Genomic DNA, 19,493 nt, shown 5'->3' with positions numbered 1-19,493 from the left:
ATACATTCACACCATTGGCTATGCTCACACCGTAAGTTTAACATCAAAGACAACCAATTTTACCTTCTTGTTTAGTGTGTTGAGGTTGTCTAGCTTCTCACTTGTTAGATGAGTTCATGTTTGAGTCATTAGAGGAGGGTGTATTGCTGAGTGAATGGTTATGCCACCTATGTTGAATGCTGCTTTTCTTGTGTAGGCCACGAGCAATGTTTCGATGTCACATTCGATTTTTTGTGCGTAGTGTGGAATACATCCTTAGACTATAATGTGCAGCACGAATGTTTTGCCAGAGCCAACTCCACTAGTTAACCTCAGCTGCGCAGCTTTTTGAGGATCTTAACTTTTTTTCGAAGCATTATACTATCATTAAGTAGTCACTACTCGTTGATTAAAGTTCTGATTGCATCATGATAATCGACATTAGGCATGAATTTGTAGGCCTTGTGCATTGAATGGTTGTTGTTTGATTTGCTTCTACGTCTTGGCATATCCAATCCAATATTGTGATGGCTTAATACTACTAAGTGACTGTGTTGAGTCGTTGTCATTACCAATCAGAATTATTGTCTTCATCATGCCACCTTTTGTTGCTTGCCAATATGCCATGTTTTGTTGCTTGCTAATAAGGTTTGCTCAAAATTTTTGAATGGAAATTTTAAAAGGCAATTCTTGTGGTAGAAATGTGTTGGGTCTTCATGTTGACTGTAGTGGATGAAACACATGATTTGTGGATTTCTATGTTTTTTTGGTCTGCCATTCCTGTCTTGTACTACGACGCATATTCAGCGCAACAAATGTCATCTAGTGTGCTCTGGTGCTTACATTTTCTATGATTTGCTCGAAGAATATGTTGGTGTCATGATCAACTAGAGCTTGCAAGCTTGCTTTGCACTTTAGCAGCAGTAGTGTCTTCTCTTCTTGAAAGCTGGAGTTGATGAAGGTGAATTGCCTTTGCGGAGCTTGAAAGCGGCAACGATAATGCAATGTATGCAGCTTGTTGTGAGCTTAGTTCTCCCAAAATAGCCCTCTTTTCAAAAAGCTGCTTGCGTAAAGCTCTTCTAAAAGCTAGCTATGAAAAGTTGGATAAGTGCATCAAAAATAACGCGAGAGATTATTATGTGTGATGTTGTAGCGGATCTATGAGAATTGAGATTGAATTGTAAAGAGCAATTGCACATACTTATGTCTGTCTATGTCTAAGATCTAAAGCTTTCCTGTGTGACAACTAGTTATGCATTGATATGTGTGCCCATATGTAGCATCTAATATTCTCCTGTCTAAGCCTATGGTATAAATATAATAGGTCTCTAGCACTGATTTGGGCAAGATTTGGGCTTAGGACTTGTGTTTCAAGATTCCAATGAAATTTTTAATGTCTCTGTGCTTCAAATATGACAAACTTTGTTGAGATATAGCCTTTAAGCCTTTCAATGCCAACATGCATTGACAATGGATTGTGGTGGAAATATTAATTTAATTATTGAGCTGATATGCAGTTATGTGATTCAAGCAATATGATTGAACAGGCTAACAAATTAAGAAATACCATGTGATGGGCTTCCCTAGCTTAGAAAAGAAAACTATTGTAGTTCTATGCTTATGGAGTACCAAAAGCATGAGGACTTAGCTACAAAAGAAAATCTTAGTGTCTTCAATGACGAAGCATAGCCGAGGGATCTAATTTATGGTAATCCATACAATTGACTCAAAGTTGTTTGTATGGACTACTTATGACAAAGTTTAATATGAACATGTGATTCGAAAAACTTATGTCAAAGTCCTTGGTGATCTACATTTCAAAAAGCCAGACTGCAAGAGAGCATCTTCCATTCATGCTGCATCATTTGCTAGTTTTGAGACTAATAAGCACTTTTTAAGCCATCTTCCAACTCTTCAATCACACTGAGGAATACTTCCTTTAAGCACAACATCTTAAAGAAAAGTCAAGGTAGTCTGGACTTTAGAAAACGACTCAAACTTGCTACCTTTTTCAAAGAAAGAATTTCTTGGTAGAGAGAAGAGTGGACAATATGCTAGCCTTCATTTCTATATCTTTGGTTGATTAGAGAGTTTGATGGCCTTTAAAACAAGCTCCTCAAAGAAGCTAGGTCTTTGCAGGGTCTAAGAAAGAAGTATGTGAATTTACAACAATAGTTTATTGGAAGCTTGAAGTAGTTGAAGCCTCTAGAAAAACATCAGTTATCCCTTGCAAGCAATTGGTAGAGCTCATTGTTACATTGCCATTGCTATGGATTAAACATCTATTAGAAAACTCTACTAGGTTCACATTCAAAGGCAAGATTCTAGTAAAATATGGCACATACCACGGTGCCTTGTAAGGGCCTTGGATGAAGCTAATGAAAGCTGACTTGATGGACCACTATGCTCACAAAATTGTTACATTAGTGGTTTCTAAAGTATTTATATAGCAAGGTTTGCCGACATTGTGGAGTGAACAACTATGTATGCATAGAGGGTGCTATTATGAAGCCGAAGAACTATAATTTTTGTAGACACTACGGAGGTGAATAGCTATATATGCATAGAGGGTGCTATTACGAAGCCAAAGAACTATAATGATGGCATTTTATGCGATTTCTTGCTACATAATGATGCTACAACTGCTATAATCAAGTCTAAGCCATTTCTTTGTAGTATTTCTTTTTCCTCAAAAAGAACAATCAGTGAAATTCTACTAGGAATTTCATTTGCACAAAGCATAACTAGGCCTTCCCATTGAGATTACTGTATACAATTGGCTTTGTGGTCTTGAAAATGGATGTTGTTTTTAAAGCAATTGGAAGCCAACTCGAGTAAGTAATAATTATTGACGAGCTGTTTTTAATAGGATAGAGCTACTATACTACTTTTGCTTCCTATTTTGGTTAAACTTATTTAGTTCTTTCCTATGATTTAGTCATTTCTTTCTCACATGAATTGTAGCTCTTATTTGTGCCTTGGCGTCATGCTGAGTAGTATTGCATGGTGAGTGACTTCCAAGAGAAGGGGGGGCTCAATGATACATATTGCACACAACATAAGGATGTGGAGAAAAGGAGCAATACATCATCAATCTTGAATGGAACCATTCTGATAGCCTCTTCCACTACTAAAGTAGAGGCTCAGCTCATGGATGCATTTGCAAAATAAGTTTTAGAATTGAGCTATGGAAAGAAGGTAGTTGTATGCAAAATAGTTGTGGCAAATTCATATCCTATTTTCTTTTCCTTAAGGTGAAATATATATTTTCTTTACCTTTTCCATGCTGAAAATATTTTTAAAACCTTTTCCATGCTGAAAATATTTTCCTTACCTTTTCCATGTTGAATAATTTTTTAAAATTGGATCCGTGCAAATCGTGAAGCCAAATACTGTTAAAATCAAATCTATGTGCACCTCGTTTAAGAGTACAAAGGTTGGTTGATAGGGTCTCAAACTTTTATGTTGTGAACGCTTCAAACATACTACAGTAAATCAAATTGCAACTTAGCAAGTGAGGATCACATGGTGCAATGCAACGCAAATGAATATCTTGCTTCATGATCTAAATGTAGATAGATTTCTTGCCAAAGATATTCATGGTATGAATGTAGATAGAGTTCTTGCCATCGAGTAGCCCTTTATTTTAATATATTCCAAGAATTCAATCAATGCAAAGTCTAGGCTTAGTAGGATGAGGAAAGTTGATGTATTTTTGCCAAATCATCAGGGTCACATCATTGGCATTAAGCCCAAGCAAATGAAGTAGATGTCTGACCTTCAATAAATGATATTAGGTGTTGCTGTAGGTTGGAAATTTTAATCCACAAAGTCTGTTGTTTCCATTGTATCCATAAGTAATGCTTATCACTTCTCTTCTACATATTCTAGGAAATCTTTTGTAATGTTGATATTGAAACATTCAGGCTGATGAACATTCGACTTATGGAAATTATGTGATACATATAAGGCATCTTCTACACACATTGTACTCAAGGTTTAGAAAACATTTTTTAATAGCAAATGTATATTTTTTATACTCAAGTTTCTATGAAATATCTATGGATTTTCTTTTATTTCAAATATCTATAAATTTTCTCGTGTTGATATAAAGTATGTAATCTCTTTTATTCAATTTTGTATTGCTTCAAATATTTTGAATATTTGTTTTTGTACCGCTTTTTCTACATCACACATAATCTAACTTTCACTACTTTAATTGCAGAGCATTTTTCAAGCATCTGCAACCTTTTTTTGGCATTGTGGGAAACATGAAGTGTCTTTGATTAATTTCATTCTAAAACGTGTTGCCAACCTTGAAAGAAAAGTCAAAGCCATATAATTCATTTTTAGATGTTTGGTTCCAAAATGTGCCAACAATTTTCACATTTTAAGCTCCTTCAAAGATTATATTTGCCTAATCAGCGTACGTTCTCTAAATTGAAGTGAAAGAGTTCATTATTACTTCTTTGATTTCATAACATGCCAAGGGTTTGTATGTGCATCATAGGTCTTTTGAATCATTTTATAAAACTAATAAATTTGCACTGCCATAAAATAGAATGCAGGAGTTAGAATGTGGAAAGAATTGAAGGGATTGCTTAGTATTCCAAGATAAATTGAAATAGACCTACTCTTGAATGCTGGAACACTACCACTCTCATTCAAGTTATCTTACAAAGCTGGTAGCAATACCTGTTCCAAGTTCGATCAGAATGAGTAAGCATCATTGATTGTAATTGTCTAGAGCACTATTGCTCTCATTCTAAGCACTTTATAAAGTTGCAAGCACATACAAAGTTGAATTCTCTAGCTCTAAATCATGTATCAATGCACCAACGATTAGTCTAGAATGTTGGTTGTTGAAGACATTGGTGCTCTACAAATCGACCCTACTTTCATCCAAGCGTTCCCTTAAATACAAACACAATCCTCACATTGGCTCATTATAATGAGCTATGTCCAGAAACGCTAGAGACAATGGTGGTCATGAAATTGCTTGAAAAATATACATTTTGCAAAGCATGACACTTTCGTTCTATGGAATTTCTTGTTCAAAGATAGTGACCCAATCCTTGAAGAATTGATAACAAGATCAGAGACTTTCTTGCCTACTCCAAACAACTTTGAACTCCAAGATGTTTCAAAGTTGTTCATTTAGCACATCTCAAAAATACTTGCAGCATTGATGAACTGGACTCTGTCAATCATAACTTATAGAGGCTTTAAAAGTGTAAACACCATCAATTATAGTTTCAATGCTAGTGGAAGAAAAGCCCACATACTTCTAATTCTTGACATGCTTCATGATAATTTGTTCATATTTCTAGCTCAAAGTAGTCTTGTTGGGTGATTGATGTGCCAATCATTTGTTTGGAATATTCATTGCTGCAAATATCACCGCTTGCAAATTGACCCTGCTTTCATCAAGTCATCACCCTTGAATCAAAACATACCCCTTGCATTAGCACATTTTATGGGCCATTAGCTTCCTATAGAGATGCTGGAATCAATGGTGATCTGAGAAATGATTGAATAAGTACGAGCTAGAGAGCATAGCACCATGCTTCTATGGAATTCATTCTTCAAAGGCAATGAACTAAGCCTGGAAGAATTTATAGATAGGTAAAGACTCTCTTTCTTGGTGCAAGCAACTTTGAACTCCAAGACACCAATGAACCAAGCCTTGAAGAATCGATAATTAGACAAAGACTTTCTTGTTTGGTGCAAACAACTTCGAACTCGAAGACACTAAGTCAACATATCTTGATATAGCTGCAAAACTGATGTAGTGGTCTCTAACAATTATAACGTGCAGTGGGATCTAAAAAATAGACACTACAACTCATAGTTCTGATGCCAGTGGAAGCAAAGCAAAGGGCATTTTAATCATTGACATGCTTCAAGATAATTTATTCATATTCCTAGCTCAAAGTAATCTCAAAACACTTCAAAGATGCAATTTAACTTGCAGTAAAACACATAAGTTGACACTAACAATACACTTTTTGCTCAAACAATTGCAGTTCAATTCAGGACGCTTCGCCTAGTGACAACTATGATAGACAAACAAATTTAGGACAAGGTCTATAGAATAAGTAGGAAACCAAAACACTTACGACTTGCCGTGCTAGCATGCGACCAAGATCAATCATGCGTTTGAAGTATTGCGACAAGAAATGAAGATATTTTTAGGCTTTTGATGACACACTCTGCAATTAGATGATGAAGCATCCATGCTAGTGGGAATTGTGCAAGCTTCAATACAAACATTCTACATGAGTGAAATCATTCGCCCACTACTAACAATGAAAGAACTCCATAAGCTTATCTCAACACCACTCTACATTCAGAATAACTATGCAGGTTGACCACATTGCTTCACTACAAAGGATCAAACAACCAAACACTTTGACTATAGCAACACTACCAAACGAAGAAGACTTTAATGATGACACCTTGCGAAAATTGATGGATTGTATGCATTGTAACAAGTCATTGACCACAATGACTCCATACCCATATTGCATCATCATAAGACTATTCACCACTTAGCTTATTCAAGGACACATTCTATTAAGAAATGTCATTCCCAACATTGTTCTTTGGATAAAGAAGAATATACCATGAGGTGTCACATGGTAACTACCAAGCAATCACAAAGTGGGAACTAATAAATGAAATAGAAGATTTGCAAGAAACATAGGAAACCTATTCTTCAAAAAAATGAAAACAATAGTCACAAAGGTCTGAGCATCAACTTGGGTGCATCTATGAAATGGAAAACTATGAGGGCCGGAAGATCACACGGCTCAAGATCTCGCCATCTTGTCAACCTTCATACTTGTGAATCCCCCTCTTTGTCTATCCTTATCCCACGAGCAAACACCTTGTCCACTCTTCCTCAAGCGTAAAACATCCCTTCCTTGGAAGAGAGGCCGTAAAGGCATTGCAGCCTGATGGAATGGCTCCTCATAAGCGGATGAGGAGGCACGAGGCGCATTTTTTGATCTACCATCACCAGAGACACTGTTGATCTTGCACGATGAGTTTCATAGAATTGTGTGGGCACTTGATTGGATCTATGTGTAAAATCCAATGTATGAGCAAGATGAAGGGAATGATACATTTTCTACATGAGATAAGTTGCCAAGCACTAGAAGAAGCATCCTCCATGATTACCACAAGAAACACACCAACTACAAATCCCCATAAGAAATGTAAAATTGCACACAGGTTGCATGGATATAGAATCAGAGAGTTATGCATGGCCTGTTGGAGCATGGAAAAGGATGCGAACCCATGGAGATGCTAGGCAAGGGGGGGGAGGAAGCAGAGGCAAGAGGAGGGGTGACAGGGGGGAAAGGAGGAAACAATGCATTTGGAAAGACAAGGCGGAGAGGACAGAAGGAAGGAAAGTGAAAGGAAAATCTGAGGTAGATAGACTAGGAGAGAAGCACGGGTATCACGTCTTCCAATTTCACACTTCCATGGCTGCCAAGTGTTTATTTACTCAATTTCAAAGGGCAACTAAAACATCGCTATAGCTTGCCCCTTTTAGGGGCAGTGCTAACAAAGCACATTGCAAAACCTACCCTGAAAGCTCACTTAAACTATTATGTCCATTCTCCAAACCCTAATAGCTACACCTAACACCTAAACTAGCCTAAACATAGTCTAACACCTCACTAAATACTAGCACTCATCCTAACATTTGCTAATGCCTACCTTACTCCACCACACCCCAACATTATGCCCATTAACTCCACTTCCCTTCATGACACCCCAACATTATCTTGATCTTTAAGAGCTTACACATTCCCTAAAGAAAGGGAAAACATACACCCAAACACTTAGTCCTTGCCATGGGCAAGCCAAAAAAGTGCGCGCACGCATGTGTGTGTGTGTGTGTGTGTGTGTGTGTGTGTGTGTGTGTGTGTGTGTGTGTGTGTGTGTGTGAGAGAGAGAGAGAGAGAGAGAGAGAGAGAAGAAAGAAAGATGTATTAACGTCCTCAGAAGGCCTCACGGGCCTATGGGACAAAGTACAACAAATGAAAATGAAAACTCATACAAGCCACAAGGGCTAAAGTAAAGGGCTTGCAAAGGCCCTTTCTAAGTGCTAAACAAAATATCAAAGATAAAACTTAGTAGCCAAACCCAGCAATATGGTAGCTCATTAGTGGGCTACGAAGATCTCTTGGATCTATGTTTGTTGAGCTGTCTCCTACTGTGGCAAAGGGTGTGGTCTCCTCGACCTCTATATCCAAAGAGCAATATCAAGGGTGACACCTCATGTCTTGAGTGATCTCCTCCAAGGAGGGTGGAGATGGGTCAAACCATGATCATGCGTGCTCCGATCGCTCTCTATGTCCTGCATGGCTTTGCATCCCTTGGTCGGCCGTACTATGTTGCCCCTCTTGCTGCTGTTGATCCATACTTCTTCCATATCTGCTACCTCCTCATCCTCCACTCCTTTATGTCTTGGAACCGACTCAAATCCTATGACATGTTGCTGTGATTGGTCTACCTCAATGCCCCGTGGTGCTATCAGTGCATGTTGGTGTTTGATTTGTCATAGGAGCGTGTCTGTGTGTTGTCTCATCTCGATCATATAGAACCCAATATATACCTCATCATGGAAGTGGATCAGTTGAGAGAGTGGGAAACCATGCCCCTCCTGAAAGAGGCAGTGATATCATCCTCAAACCTCATAGTAGGCTTGGCATACACATAGGAAATGCTCCTCTACCTCAATTGTCTCTAGTGTGCATAATCTGTAGACCTACCTCTCTCTAGGTATGCATGCAGCTCTCCCTTCCTTGATCCCTAGTAGTTGATGTGATGAAACCCACATTTGACCAATAGCAACCCTCAATGCATGTGATACTCCTCTATCCTCAAGGAGCGGGGGTCTAATGATGACTCTCTCCTCTGACACTCTCAAGAAATGGTCACAGTAGAATTGGATCGTGATGGGGAACTCCCTTACCAAGGAGTAATAGTATGATGTGATTAATCTCATCACGAGCGAGTGACTCGGGTGGTGCATCCATGCTATACTAGAAAGGGGGCATTCGGTCTCAATCTGGATACCATGGCTAGCAAACCATGTGGAGATGCTTGCATATCATGTATCAATCCCACTCTCTATTAGTTGTATGGAAGACTTAAATGCTAGTCTCGAAATTCTTCTGCAATGTAGGTCCTAGACTTTGTGGAGGTAAGTCATTATCTAAAAGATGGCATCAAGGTGTCATGGTGAACTCTGCTTGTAGTATCTGATGTGGGACTGAGGGCTTACTTTGAATCATCTTGGAACCCATGACTACTTGTAGCCGCTCAAATCTCTTCCACTCTGCTATCGAGATGTCACTCCCCTAGAAAGGTGTTGCATACATGCCGTCGGTCTCAATAGGGTGTTCAAGAGACAACTCTTTGTCAGTGGGTCTTGAAAGCACTATCTCTCTAGTCAGGCCAAGGATCCCTATCCTTATTTGAGTTGGGCATCGACTGCATGTTACATACTATAAATTGGCCTTGTGAAAATTGCGCCTAAATATGTGTACGACTATATTATCTCTACTGGCTCACCTCGGTAATTGAAGCAATGTTGGTGTAGCATCTCATGAGGTATTGAAGATTACACAACCTTGGACTCCCCAAGGTTGGTTGTTGTTAAGCCTCTCTCCATGCAAAACACCTCTAGTGCCTCCAAATGCTTCTACAACTCCTCTATTGAAGATGATAGGAGGACTATGCCATTTGCATATAGCAATATCTATATCATCAAGTTGACTAGCAGTGATCCCTCTCCTCCTAGGTGCTCAACGAAGGATGTGATTTGATCAATGTAGAGCCCAAAGAGGGTCAGTGAAAGAGGTCATCCTTGTCTCACTCCAATGGTGCTCTCAACCTAGTCTGAGATATCTCTCGGGGCCTGAACTCTCCCTATGATGGACTCCTATAGACTCATGACCCCCCAAATCAAAACCTTTGGGATCTCCATCTCTTGAAGCCTCCTCTGATCATAAAGAGCATGGGATAGTGTTAAAGGCCTTTTAAAAGTCTACAAAGCAAGATAGGCTTTTTGGTGACTCGGATTTGCCTCCTCAATGATGGCCCTCAAGGTGAAGATGTGGTCAAGGGTGGAGTGCTGTCGTCAAAAACTGCCTGCGTAGAGTCTGCTACCCATGTGCCTCAGTGGGACTATTGATCTCCCTCTCTAGCACCAATCCATAGATCTTAGCCAGAGTGTGGCCAATCATAAGGGTGTGGTAGTTCCTAGTGCCCATGGGGTCTCCTAGTTTGTATATGGGAACAATGGTGGTAGTGCTCCAAGTAGAAGGTGAACCGTGGCATACAATGTGGTTGAACAACTTTGCTTAAATCAAGCTTGGACCTCCTGTCCATGTGCAAAATACTCTAATCTGTAGTCTCTCATAATCCTAAGCTCTCCAATTATAGAGTCGGCAGAGTATGCCCTGAACATTCTATTTAGTGAACAAGTGACATATGGTGGGTGTGGGCATGGATGACATATCAGGCGGTGTTTGCATCGGGACATCATAGAGAGCTCACATAAGTGTGCCAAACCTTTGGATCTATGATGGGGATATGTGGCTTCCCCTCAGATAAGAGCCCCCATCGAATGGCAGGATCTCCCCTCGAAAGGACCGTATCTCCTCCATCTTGTGTGTGAGGAAAGCCCCTTTCTTATGACATGTCAATTGTCATGCAATCCACTCGGCCTCATGTGGGGCTAGATGGCCCAAGGCTTGCTCACATGTAAGGTAAGATCTTATTTGTCTGCACTCGTCATCATACCAAGGATTATGAGGCATTGTCCCAATTGTGGCATGTGCTGTGGATCGTGTCATGGGAAAGGATCTAGACATGACATCCTGTACCATTGAGACAAGGGTATCTAAGGTGGTTTGCATGGTCTACATCATCTCCAAGTAGATTCAAAGCTCATGTGCTAGATGACGCATGTAACTAGGTGAAGGGCATGGTCAAAGAGGATCTAGTCATGAGGTGGGGCTCCCCCTGTGGGGTTGGCATGGTAGCTGAGATGCTAAAGGCCAGGTCATAGTGATCAACGCCGAGTGGGAGGGAGGCATGGTGAAATCATGTATCTATGGTAGATAATCTACTATATTGGTATGTCCACCATGTGGCAAGCAAGTGAGCCCCCGCCAGATAACGACCATCTCTGGAATCGTTGTATATGTGCCTATTCTAGTTCTACACTTTCTTTGTTCACACAACATATACTTACAAAGAAGTTTTTTCGAAGTTGCAAGTGTCCGAGATTTTGGACTTCACGAATGTGAACACTGACCTTGTGGAGCACATGTGTGAGAATTGTGGAGGATTTCATGTAAGAACGGATCCACTTCACCCATTTTTCTATTCTTGCAAATGCCCTAAAAGTATCTTGCAAGTTCCTAGCCTGACTGGAGACATAGTGCAACGCAATGGAGAGCAAGTTTTGGTTCCTTTTAAGGGCCCATATGTGGACATTGTGCTCTGCTTAGGTGTTCCCTTTCTCCGATTCTATGAAGAAGATCTAATGATGGCATGAAGTAAACTTAAAACTTGCAAGCCTGTTGGAAGCTTCACTATTAACAGCTCTAGTTTTGTCATTGCATTCAAGCCGAATGCATGATGTATGTCTCCATTTTCATAAGATATTTTGTTGGTCTTCTATATTGAAACCAAGCAATTGTCTTTCAATGTACTTTTGAAGTCATTCATTTGTAGTTGGATATTTCTTTGATCACACTATGGATATACATTTGCTTCTTGAGAAAAGGCAATTTGCAAAAAACCAAGCTTTTATTGCTCAAAATCCTATCAACACCAATGTTTTCATGTGTCTTCTACAAAATTTTCCAACTCTAAGTTATGACCAATTGTTAAGTACTTTATTTGAGAATATTGTTTCCGATTGTAGGAGTTCTAGCACTCCATGGCACATCTTCAAAACAATTTCTAATGTGAAAAACTTAGTGCAGAATTCTTCAACATCTGCAGCACTAGTTGTTGACATTCTAGAATGCTTTAATTCCATCTTTGTCGCATCATTTGCTTTGTTATGTATGGCGGAATTAACCTTCCAAAGAAATCCACAGTAGGGTCAAGTAAATGAGGGAGTAGAAACACTTTGTTATTGGATCAATCAAATCGTGTTTCTACAATTACTCCATTGGTTTGTTTGAGTGGGAACTGCACCTACAAATTATGGAGTAAAGAAGATGAAATTCAACTAAAACAAGTAGTCTTGCAAAACCCAACCTTCCAAGTGAAAGACATTGCTTTCTTGCTTCGCAAAACTTTTTTGGAAAGTAAGTATACAGTGCAATCCACTTTAAACAAAATATAGAAAATAAGGAGACTTCTTCTTGCACCCATTCCTATGTTTGATACACCAAACTCTCCAAAAGAAGCATCAACAATCAAAAGAGGTTATTGTGGCCATAAAAGAAAAAGACACAAAAATGTATATTAACAACAATACTTTAAAAAGATCTTGAATACTCCGACCTTCCCATGTATTTGTTGTGGGTCACTAAAATTCTTCTCAAAGATGAAGAAACTCAAGCAACATATGGCTATATTCTTGCAAAGCAATGGAATAAATATTTCAACAACCTTCTTTGAAAATAATGTCTTATGTTCTCTTTGTTCAAAAGATGTAAGAAGAGAGAAAGTGCCATTACTAATAAGTAAAAAAACCTTGCAATGGTTGACAAGAAAACATACACAAGAACCTGAATGAGATAGAGGCTTGATTGGTCTCCATCTAAATACCATTTGCACAAATTCGAGAACTTTCATATGAAGGTCAATATGGACTACACGGAAGTATTGTAAATGTGTTTGTAGATGTTGATAGAGCACAACGTGTGTTGCCAAGGTTCATGGGCTACAATGACACAGTTGTTGTATCAATTAAGTGCAAGCTATCATATCAACATAGTTACATGAGTGGTGTCGTGTGACCAACTTTGACTATGCTTGCCTTGACCAAGTTGTTAGGCACTCCTCTATACCAACAATATAATGTCAAGGTGAATCCTCTTTGTGACGAAAACCACATTGAAAACATGCAGCAAGAAGAAGAAACTTTGCAAAAGAATGCAGACAAGTACAATGACACATAAGAAGAAGATCTAGCAATCGAAACTTTGGTTCGTGGAATATATGCGAGCCAACAAGTGGTTGACTTTGAAGCTCAGACTATTGTTGTTGCTCTCTCCGAAGGATTTTCTCCATTAAGTATTTTCAAAGACAAATTCTGTGAGGAGCTAGCATACCCCAAACTATTCTTTGGCCATCAACGGAACTACAACATCCTCGAGCACCCTTCATACCGAAACATAACTTGTCGATCGTCGATTCACATTATCACTAGACAACCTTTTCTTCAAAACAATGAAAATTTTGGTACGCCAAGTGCTTTCATCTTCTTGTGTCTGCATGTGTAAAGCACAAACGAGAGCAAAACTCTGCAAGTAAAAAATGCTCTCTTGGATACAAATATTGAAAAACTTCTACAATCAAACATAGGATTTCAAGACTTCACCCACCTAAGAACTTCCATTGACTATAAGTACCATCTCAAGAAAAACATATTTGCAATGTTGAGACAACTTGGCCCCCCATGTTTCTTCATCACATTATTATCAGCAGAAAAACTATGGCAGCTGCTAATGGATGCTCTTAGATAGCTAAACCCATCACAAGTGCCTAGCAATTTGAACTCAAATATGGAAACACGTAACTTGATTCGAGTCACAATAGCACAATATTACGCAGATAGATTCCAAGCACTTAAAACTTTGTTATAGAAGGATCACACTATACTAGGAAAAGTGCACTTCTTCTTCTTTGTAATAGAATTCTAGAATCGAGGAAGCCAACATGATCATGGCATTCTTTGGGTTGAAAATGCACCTTGTTTGGAATAACATCCAACCATGAGATCGAAGCCTTTGTCGATACATACATCTCAATAGATATTAAAAATTTTCCCTTGAGAGAAAAGACATACAAATGCACAAACATCAAAAAACATGCTTCAAGAGGAAGAACAAACGTAGATTTGGAGTCCACATCTCCCTATGCAAACTACACGAGTCTTATTACCACTGCAAGAAGATTCCCACCACAAAATTCTCAGGGAAAAATGAAACAGATTAGCTCGCTTGCTGGAGGACAAAATGTTGTCTTTGGACTACATGTCCTTCTTAAGTGCATTAAATATATCTAAAGAAGAATACATCCTCGCTATTCGATCATCTATTTCACAGTCAACATTATTTTTGAAGAGGGACCCTAAAGATATGTACACAAACAATTTCAATCCAACTATGTCCAAGTTATGGGGAACAAATACAAATGTCCAATTCACCCTCAACCCGCATGGAGCTGTTGCATATTGCACATCGTACATAACAAAAATACACAAGGAAACCACAAAGGCAGTGAAATCTGCTCTCACATAAAGCATTTCTTCCAACTCTGTGCCAAATGAATGCATTTGTGGAGTTGGAAATGCCATCTTGAACACTCAACATATTAGCTCGCAACAACAAACTGTGTACTTGGTCCTATCATTGCCACTAACATCCTCCATGAGATAATTTCAATATATCAATACAAACCCTCATGATAAACAAGCATACTTGCTAAAACGTTGGGAGTAACTACAACAACTACATCGAGAAAGCATCGACATCTTCTTCGTTGACATTATGGCAAAGTACCTGAAGCACTCAAACAGTCTCCACAACATTTGCTTGGCAACATTTGCAAGTGAATACACAATTTCACCATCTAAGACCAAAAAAGGAAGAAGAACAAGGTCATCCACTTCAATAACTATAGCGAGATGAACGATCCCGAGAATTATTATAGGGAAATATGCATTTTGTTTCTACCATATTGTAGTGTTGAGGCAGAACTTAATCAAAGTACTTCTACATGGCATGACATGTAGAATGACAACAAACACATCATAGAACTCAATAGAAACAAATTTAACAAACTCATTCCAAAGTTCCCCACAAGGTCAACTAATACCTCCAAAACATTGTCCTCATCTGATGGGTCCTACATCGACACTTGCGACATTGGGATCGATATGTAGAATGATCAAAAGTCTTCTCAACATCAACAAAAGTCCTTGCTAACATACAAGCTGATACCCAACAATGAGTACTACTCCACGTCAAGGAAGCTAAACGATGAGCAATGTTTGATTCTTGAGGACATCATACTAAAGAAAAGATGTCGGCCCACAAAGCCACATCATCTCTTCTTGACAGGCAATGTAGGAACCAGCAAAACATTTGTTTTGCTGTTACTCATACTTCAAGGACTTTTGTGACACTATTCTCACAAATAATTTACGAGCTTGGAGCTCCCAAAAGCACTCCTCCTCGCATACATTGGGAAAGCCACATTCAACATTGGTGGCACGACAATACATGCAACCCTTCATTTACCTCTCATGGCATCCTATTACACCAGCCTTTCAGCACAAGAGTTATCACAACTATACAAAGACCTTGAAGTCGTTGTTTTTGACGAGGTCTCTCTCATTGGTCACAAAATGCTAGTTGTAGTTGACATGTGCTTGCGCGAAATCAAGCACAATCATCTAGAACCCTTCGGAGGGCTAGATGTTATCCCATGCAGAGATTTGTGCCAAGGCATTCCTACAAAAGATTCATGGATATTCATGGACCAATCATCAAAATCAACAACAATGTCATCCTTCTGGAAAGACAATGTCCTTCTATATGAACTAACTACACCAATGCGTCAACAAGATAGTATATACATAGGAATACTCAATCGAATTCGACTAGGGAACACACTCTTCTCAAGACATCTTACCTTAACAAGCAATATCATCGTCAACCAGTAGAAAAACAATTTGTCCCTCACTTGTTCTACACAAACGCACCAAAAGATGCTCATAATCAAGAGATTCTTGAACCTCGCTTGAACACAATCCACACACCTTAAAAGCAATTGACAAAAGACACAAGACATGTAGCAAAACAATAACAATTCCAACAAGTCCAAAAAACACAGCAGGCGTGCACCAAACCCTACATCTAAAGCCACAAGTATGATAGTCGAAATCTATTCTGACAATTGGGACATTCCCGATGGGTTGTTTAATGGTGCTGATGGCATGTTCCAAGATTCTTGCACGAACCCAGAACAACGTGTGGTTTGGGTTTTGTTTAACAACAATAAAGCCATTGGAGCAAGAACATGGTACAACAACTCATATCTATACCAAAACAATATTCCACCCACTTGGACTCCAACACACCCAATCACAAGAGAATTCCAAATTAGGAAGAACTACTTGAACACAGTCTCCAGACATCAATTTCCCATACAACTAGCTGCAGAGCTAGAACAATCCATCTCTCCCAGGGTTTGTCAATGGATTACCTCGCATTTGACCCCTCCTTCATTAAGACACATGGCCTTACATACACTAGACTTTCACATGTATGCAATCCTGAGAATCTTTTCATCATCAACCAATTGCAACCAAAGCACATCAAAGACGACATCAATGTTTTGTAAGGAATTCAACGATTGAGAGGTCAACGAATGGGTTTCACAACAAAGAGACTTCTCTCACTACACAAACACACACATGACATTGCAATCTCTTAACACAAGAGCATTGACTTCTAACTATGAAGACATACTTCATGACAAAAGTCTCCTAAATGCCACTATAATCTCCCTCCAAGAGCTTCATTACAAAGAAGCAGATTCACTCTCGTTGCCTGAATTCACATGCTTGCAAAACAACACTGGGTTTGGAATAGCAACATGTTGCACACAAAATTGAATCTTGTAGACACAAAGAATACATCCCCGAAAAAAATGCGAGTGCTTTCTAACAACATTCACAACCAAGCATCTTTCTCGCTTATCGATCATTAATGTCTACAAGTCACCATCATCACCACATTCAACACTTGTATCATTGTTGGAAAAACTACTCCACAAAATAGAAGATGGAATTCCAACAACAATCACAGGGGACTTCAATGTTCAGTACAACAATTCAACTAGTACCACAACACAACTTTCTACATTCATGACACAAAAAGAATTCCAACAATTGATCCAACAACCAACAACTATTCAAGGCTCCACTATAGACCACATATGGACAAACAAACAAGATGAAAACACAATATTTGTGTTAGAAACTCACTGTGCCCACTTGTGAGCCCCTATTTGAGGGGACAAGGGGTAGTGAGAGGTAGGAGGGCTGGGAAAGAGAGAGACTCAGGCTGGCATCATAGGCAACTAGCACACGTGCTGGTTGCTACCTGTAACAGTAGGGAAATAGGGGCCTTAGGCCTCACTTGGAGGCACTTGCAGCTGCGTAGACTGGCTGCACAGGGCACCCTTAAATAGGGGCCTGAAGTTGGCCCAACCGGGCCACCGACCATGGCCAACCCTGGTTGATTTTCTAGGGCCATTTGGTCGGCCACCAGACAGGGTACCGACCCTACTGGTTGGTCAACACAAGGGGCCTGGGCAGTGCCTATAAAAGGCCCACTCCTTCATTGTTTCCAGCATCCAGTGCAAGACTGAAAGCCTCCTTCCAAGGCTGTGCTATGCACTTAGTTTTGGAGCAGTTTGTGTGAGAGAGAGTCCTTCAGTATTCTCCAGCACTTTGCTATATTTTGTATTGCTCCCTATGAGCTGTTTTTTTTGCCCACCATCCGGTGGATGAATATACTCTCTCTCTCTCTCTCTGTGTCCAAGTTATTTCTAAGTGAGTGTTTATTGCATCTGTGATCATCTATCTGAGTTGAGTGTGTGTGAGAGTTGGAGAGATCTTGGATGGAGGTTTGAGTGATTCATTCCCTCATATTCTCTAACCTGGTATCAGAGCCATAGGCTCTCAACTCTTCTTCATCAAAGCACTCTCTAAAGGAAGGAGTCCCTTGGCAGAAAGGCGATTCTGTTTTCAGCTCAGGCTAGCGCGGGAGGTCAGTACATCTTTTTTGCTTCAATTTTTCAGTTTGCTATTTACCGAGATGGATCAGCGTTCAGAAGCCTCTACACCCACTACTCTTCCTTCCTCCTTCCCTAGTCATCTTCCTTCTTCATTTATTCCCAATTTTGGTGAAGCTGGAAAGCTCGATGGGATGAACTATCCAATCTGGAAAGTCAAGATCCGAAGCCATCTGTTGGCACAGAAGTTGTGGAAGATAGTGATTGACCAAGGAGAAGCCAGAGGACATTGTGGATAAAAGAGGTGAAGTTTTAGTTGAAGCAGATGCAGATGATCTCAGTGCATGGGAGGAGAGGGATGCTCAAGCCTTAGCAATGCTAATTGGCATGACAACAGATGCTGTGATTCCTCATATCCAATTGGCAGAGACGTCTTCAGAGGTGTGGGCCATATTGAAGGAGCTGTATGAAATGGATAATACAGCCCATATCATTACTCTTCAGCATCAGCTTTATAATCTTGATATGAATGAGGGTGATAGTGTGCATGACCATCTGACAAAGGTGAAAGTCGTGCGAGACCAGCTCGCAGCGGTTGGTTAGAAGGTGGACTCGAGTCAATTGGCGTTGCTCATACTCCACAAGTTGCCACGGAGTTTCAAAAGTTTTGTAACTATGGTCACTGCAAGTCAACAGACTAAGCCAATCACCTTTGAGGAGCTTGGCCCACTCCTGCTTCAGGAGGAGGCTGGAGAGAAACTCTTTATGCAAACCGACGAGAAGGCATTAGTGGCCAAAGACAAGCCTAGAAAAGGCAAGCCAAAGGAGTTCAAGAAGTCAGAGGACGCTGATTGCAAGAAGAAAATGAAGTGCTATTACTGTGAAAAGCTTGGCCACTCCACCAAAGAATGCCGAAAGAAGAAGGCAGATCAAAAATGGAAGAGAGAAGCCAGGAACAAAGAAGAGCCTAAGAATGATTCTGCCAATATGACGACTGGACAATTGTTTTTAATCAGTGAACATTGTTTAGCATATGCAGTCAATGAAGGTAAAGAGGGTTGGTATGTTGATAGCGGTGCTTCCAAGCACATGTCCAACAAAAGGACTTGGTTCAAAACCATGGAAAGTACACACCCAGATTCCAAAGTTTCTGTCGGGGATAGCTGGACGTGTCCTGTGAAGGGCATCGGTAGCATTCCTTTCATTACAACCGCGGGTGAGGAGAAGGATATCTCTGGAGTACTTTATGTACCCAACCTTTGCAAGAACTTATTGTCTATAAGTTAGATGGACAAAAACAACATGGCAGTTCTCTTTCAAGATGGCAAGGTCACCGTGACATCCAAAGCAAATGGACAGATGGTGGCTCAAGGAGTTGAAGAGAATAGACTGTACCGTCTCAGTGCAATGTTGGTTCATGAAGACAACAGAAAGTCCAAACTTTGGCATGAGCGCTTTCATGTCAGCTATGGAATCTTGGCTGAAATGTCAAAGTCAAA

Source organism: Dipteris shenzhenensis, chromosome 27 (assembly GCF_047967505.1).
Source record: "Dipteris shenzhenensis isolate YYH24624 ecotype China chromosome 27, Dip_SZ_1.0, whole genome shotgun sequence".
NCBI lineage: Eukaryota > Viridiplantae > Streptophyta > Polypodiopsida > Gleicheniales > Dipteridaceae > Dipteris > Dipteris shenzhenensis.
Note: the sequence above shows the minus strand (reverse complement) of the source record.